Source organism: Sinocyclocheilus rhinocerous, unplaced genomic scaffold (genome assembly GCF_001515625.1).
Source record: "Sinocyclocheilus rhinocerous isolate Xijiao unplaced genomic scaffold, SAMN03320098_v1.1 scaffold1878, whole genome shotgun sequence".
Classification (NCBI taxonomy): Eukaryota; Metazoa; Chordata; class Actinopteri; order Cypriniformes; family Cyprinidae; genus Sinocyclocheilus; species Sinocyclocheilus rhinocerous.
Window position 1 is genome coordinate 89,563 of NW_015630544.1, and position 6,706 is coordinate 96,268.

Genomic DNA, 6,706 nt, shown 5'->3' on the forward strand with positions numbered 1-6,706 from the left:
TATAGAAAGATATAAAAAGTATGTATATAAACAAACTATCTCAAAATGACATTATAAAAACTACTCAAACAGAAAATAGTTCATTTCTAATTGTAATAATGTTTCACAATATTACTGTTTCTACTGTATTTTTGATCAAATAAAAGCAGCCTTGTTGAGCAGAAGATACTAAACTTTAAAAATGTGCAGGGATAAACAAATATGAGAGATTTCCTTTCCTGTAAAAGTTGAAAAAAAAGTGCTTATGATTGAATGCAGTATATTCTTTGTCCAGTAGGGAGAGACCAACACCATCACATTTGCTTTTCCTGCCTACAACATTGGTTTTATTTCCAGCAAACTCTAGCTAGAGAGCAGGAATAACTGCTGACAGACAGAAGTATTGACCGCTGAACCCGCTGTGATGAACGAGCTCAATCGTCCAGAAACAGCAGCAGAACAGAAGCTCTTATGTTGTTTGCTATCATTTCTCGTCTCATTCTGTGCTGAACTGGTCATGATGACACTAGTTAAACCATCAGCGGGACTCCAGCCATAGGAGGTCATGTCATGTGTCATTTCAACCAGAAACGCCACATTTCATTTGTTTCCATAGCAATGTGTGCTTTTTGTCTGCGTTCGGACGTGAACTTGGTGTTTAATTGCCGCTGGCCTACAGTCAATGCATCCGAGCATTCAGCAGAGCTCCTTCATCAGATTGTGTTTACTGCGGTTATTCTTGAAACGGCCACCTGTCAAAGCCAAATATACAGATGAATTCATTTGAAACAATGGAATGACCCTCGCCAGACAATACAACATCAAATAGGAAACCACATGCCAAAAAAAGATAAACAAAGAAGGAATGACAAAATGATTGCAGTATTCCACAGTTACAATATTTAATATATCTTACAATGTATAAAATGAGTGTCAGTTTAATGTTCAGAGTCATTATAAGTCAAAAGTAATTTGACATCCTGAAGTCAAGTTCTTTCTGGATTTTTAAAATTAGGGTTTTAAAATGTTTTTGTTTAAAATGCATAAATAAAATACAAAATAAAACACAAAAATAAAATAAAATAAAAAAAAGCAATCAAATAAAATACAAAAAACGAAAATGACATTTTATTTTTTATTATTTAAAATAAAAAATAAAATGCATAAAATAAAATGCAAAACTAAAAATATTTCAAATGCAATAAAATAAAATAATCAAAAACATTTTATTACAATAAAATAAAATAAAATATTAGATATTTCCCATCATTTTAAGAGTTTTTAAAAATCATTATCTCTACAATTCCAATATAACTGTTGCTTTAAAATTATTTTTACACTGAATAACTATCTATACATTTATCTGTTGTGACCCTTCTCTACATCATTTATACTACATTAAAGCGAGAAAGTAATTACATAGATTTTGGATAGATATTCCTTAGTTCTTTTAAAATAATGTGTGAGGTTTGAAAGGATCAGGTGAGTTTTTCTTCTTTTTTTTTTCATTTTCTGCTCTCCTTGAGACAGTCTATTTGAGAACAAATAATAAATGGCATTGTCATGAAAGCAGTATTTCAGCAGCTTCTCTTCAGAATCAGAGATTCATTCGGTCGGACACTGGATCTAGAAAGACTGTCTCTCTAATGATGAATTGAGAGAGACAGTGAATTATGTATTTGAAAGGATCCTATTGTTTTTGCATGTCAGACCCAACAAACCGAATCCATCTGACACAAACTCCATTCTCACTCTCTCACACACACTTCAACTCAACTCCTATACTAACACTGCACGGTTTTCCACGCTCGGTCCCGTCATCATCCCTGAAATAAAGGTAGTTTGTGTTTTTACTCCAATTATAAACGTGTATGCAGTTGATTGCATTGCATTGCAGGAAACAGTTCCACACACTATAGTATTTATGTATAATGCATTATAAAAATATTCGCAATGTATGTTGCAATGCATTATAGATTTCAAATGCATATTAGAGTCAAAATGCATTATAATATTTTAAGATATTTTTTTTTACATCTAAAAATTGGTTATTTGTCATGTTTTATATGCATATACTGTATTTTCTCAAGGTGTAAATGAATGCACAAGTGTTATAATGTATTATAAATGTGGTTAAAACTATTCATCAGATCATACAATGCATTACTAGGTGCATTACAAGGCATAATGAATGCATTAAAATACTTTTATAATGCATTATAAAGGCTGTGAGTAATGTGGTACCACAATTTCTTTTGTGGATATTTATTTATTTAAATTATGTATTAATGCAGAAGGAACACAATTATGATTGGTTTGATGCTTCAAAATAATATGCCCCATTAAACTGGCAAAAAATAAAAAATAAAATAAATAAAATCACTCAATTTGTCATGTTTCAATAAAAAAAAAAAGAATTTAATTACATTACTTAAAAAATAGTTTTGACCATTTTATTTTCCTATAGAGTTGCCATATTTGTTGATTTTTTTTTCAATAATCTAAAAATGTGATGAGGAAAAACAATTGCATTGATTCATTGAGCAGGCATCAGGGGCGATTCTAGGATTTTCATTTTAGGGGGGGCTCAGCCCCCAATGAGGGTATTATATATATATATATACACACACATACATATACATGCAATACAGTATTCCACTGTATTGCATAGATAGGTATAACATATAATTGAATAAACCAAATACAAGTCTTCATGATCTCACACACACACACACAATTTTACTGTTTGCATTTCTAGTACAACCCTCTTTCCTTAGTTCAAGCATGCAAATCTCTTTGCCACATGCACTGAAAAATGTATTGCATTGAAAGTTAAGTTTTCAAATGAAAATGGCAACATGATCGTTTTTATAAAGTGTGTGTTCATATGTGCTTCATTTTCACTGGAGGAAACAGCTGTGGTGTGATGAGGGGTGAACGCAGCAAAAACTTAGGCTACAGTAGATGGGGAACCGATTGATATTTTGTAAACTGTATTTATGACAGAACAGAACTGCACAGATGCAGATATTATTATAACAATCTATCGTTAAAACACACACCTTGTCCTCTGTTTCTCACTCTACGCGCTGCGTTCTGCGGATTGAAAAAGAACGCGCTGAAAGACGGGGAGGAGTCGATCGTTTTCATATGAAATTTAAAGGAACACTCCACTATTTTTGAAAATAGGCTCATTTTCCAACTCCCCTAGAGTTAAACAGTTGAGTTTTACCGTTTTCGAATCCATTCAGTCGATCTCCGGGTCTGGCGGTAGCACTTTTAGCTGTAGCTTAGCATAGATCATTGAATCTGATTAGATCGTTAGCATCTCGCTCAAAAATGACCAGAGTTTCTATATTTTTCCTATTTAAAACTTGACTCTTCTGTAGTTACATCGTGTACTAAGACCGACAGAATAATGATATTACGCAGTGCCAGAAAATAGTCCCCAGCACGCTCCCTGTGCAAGCAGGTGGTCATGTTGACGTAAGTTAGCCTATTTTCAGGCGTTGCATAATATCATTGCGCCTGCTGCACCCATGGTACGGCAGCAAAGTTCCTTGATTATTACGCCGGAATGAGAGTATAGTTCCTAGCCATATCGGCCTAGAAAATCACAACTTTTCATTTTCCGTCGGTCTTAGTACATGATGTAACTACAGAAGAGTCAAGTTTTAAATAGGAAAAATATAGAAACTCTTTGGTCATTTTTGAGCGAGATGCTAACGGTCTAATCAGATTCAATGATCTATGCTAAGCTACAGCTAAAAGTGTTACCGCCAGAGATTGAATGGATTCGAAAACGGTAAAACTCAACTGTTTAACTCAAGGGGAGTTGGAAAAGGCGATCACGAATTTGTGTACAGTTATGGAGCTAATCGCAAAATTTTAGGGGGGCCGAGTAGTCATTTTAGGGGAGCTATAGCCCCCCTAAAAATGGCCTAGCGACACCCATGGCAGGCATGATGTTCAAATGAGAAATACAGAAGCGATTTGTCCTGAGGAGAAAGTGGAAAGATACTCATAAGCATCTCATAAAGGGTTAATGCTCACAGTGCATTACAATGTTTTTGTCATTTCATTTGCTTCAGTGAATTCTCTCCCCTTTCTTTTTTGTCTCCACTGGTTTAATTCTCGAACAGTTTGTGCACGCGCTCTGGATCAAATGCAACAGAAAACCGAGCTGAAAGATGTCCTGTCTCGATCCCCGTGAGGTGTTCACCTGATGTTCACCTCCATCTCCGTTTTATGTTATATATATATATATATATATATATATATACACACACACACACACATCTTTTCTCTTAGACTTGATGAATTAACAAACAAAAAGAGGAAAATATTGACACACTGCATAACAACACTCATCTTATTATTGAACCCAAAAGATGGTTTCCATAGGAACATAATTCTGTGAAAATAACGGTGACCCTCAAGAAAACATAATGGCTGATCAAAAATAGTCACATACGCAGAACTAATTCTGAATATGTGAAGAGAGTCTGACAAAAGCCTGGACATTAGTGCGGCTCTGATTCATTCTCATTCAGACCTCAAGGTGAAAGAATGGTCAGTGACGTTTGTCATAACCACACATAAATTATACATGCTCTTTTGTGTTGGGAAATGCTTTTAATTTAGCTAGAAAGGAAATATGACAGGAAAAAGCAGATTTTTGGATTAGAGTTTGATTATAGTTCAGTCATGCATAAGATGCAAAGCTACATGACGCAAGAAAAGCCTTCAGGGGAACCTTTTAGATGCAGACACAAAATGCAGCCGGCGCTGCTTTCCAAACACAAACAGACACACAAGCTTGCGTTTATAAAGTACTGGGAGGATTCAGAACTATCCTTATTAATAACAGCTCACTTTAGTTTCCATATAGTCAGAGAAAATACACCTTTTAGCATTTTAGAATTGAAAACCCACAACATTATGAAGAACACTTTGCTAATTCTCTAATTTTTTTGTTTAACATGAGACAGAAAGTCATATGAGTTTGGAACAAAATGAGGGTTAATAATGAAACGGGGTTATTATAGTTGACTAAAACTAGCTACCTAAAACAAGAAAAGCTTACTTTCTCCAAACCAATGTCTGCAAAAATGTTATTTATTTATAATTATTTAATTTAAAAAACTGTTTTGTTACTTATAAAACAATAAATTAAAACAAACTAAAACTAGTTAACTACAACTAAAAGAAAATGCTATTGTCTCCAAACCAACATCAGCAAAAAGGAATATTTAATAAAAAAATAATTTAATATTTAATTTATTATAGTTAGCTAAACCTAATTCTAAAACAATAAAATGACATTTTTGTTACTTATAATAAATTAAATGTTAACTGAAATAAAATATAAAAATTTAATTTAATTTATTTCTCATTTTGATTTAGTTCACATTGATGCACTAAAATGAACTGAAACTAAAACTGAAATTAAAATGAATAAAAACTATACATTTAAAAATATTTTTAAAAATGATATGAAATGATAAAAAAAAATGTTTAACAGTACATTCAGAAATAAAAACTAATTAAAATATTAACCAAAATCATAAAAACTAAATAATATCTCAATGATAATAAAATAACACTGTAATGAAATAACTTTAATTTCTGTGTGCGCTGTGTGTTTAGGATATTATTTGGCCCCTTTATGAATCTTTTTTTAAAGATATATTTTTTCATCAGATTTTGTTATTCTTTGGGTATATTTTTGGAAACTTTATCCACACAATAATGGTGAAAGCTACCCACAAGCACACAGACACACACACAAATCTCTCAGGTCTGATACGTGTTTCTACAAGCACACTGAGTTCCCTACAGGGCTCTTAAAGCGATGTGCACAGGATTCCTATCAGAATTCAACCTCGGACACCATTTAAAATGATCGTAATGGAATCAAATGAGATCCTGCGGCCTGGAGGACTTTTTTCATCTTGGAGTCCTGTTGGATATCGTACCTTCATCAGAACTCGGTTGTACTGTGTTGGAAACATGTTGAAATAAATCACATGTGGAATTGAAAGAACTGCTTTCAAAATGCATTCTGATGACCAACAGCAGATTTTATTTTCTATAAGATAGCTTTAGTTTTGGGTTATGCTGGAAATTCCTGTAAGGTTTGTAAAAAATTATGATTAAAACTCCAGTAGAAGTCCTGAGCACATTTTGACTGAGGCTTGCAGTGATTCTGATTGATTTTTCACATAATTTCATACTGAGCTTTTTTCAAGTTTAGACAACGAACGTGACACGGTCCAGGAATGTGAATAAATGCTGACGCGCAGCGGTTGAGAAGTGCTCGGCTTCATCTCTGCGGCTTTCACGGTTTATTGTCTCCAGACCAACGTCAGCAAAAAGGAATCTGCTCATTTCTGAGGAGAACTGATACCTGCTCTCAGACGACCAGAGGAAAATCTCATTTCTCAGATCTGATGCTGTTGTTTCATAACTCAGATGATGTCGATTTCATTTTCTTGACTTGTCCTCAGATGTTTCCCTTTTTAAAAAAAATAATGTGGAGAGCAGGTCAGATCATTTGGACGAGATACACTGATGTTTTGTATTAGTTTTTTTTTTTTTTTTCAGATTACTAACCCTAAATAATGAGCAATAGTAACAATGATTCTTGACATAGAACACACCACTTAGAAAATAAATTGTATATAATTCAAGATGTATATATATATATATATATATATATATATAT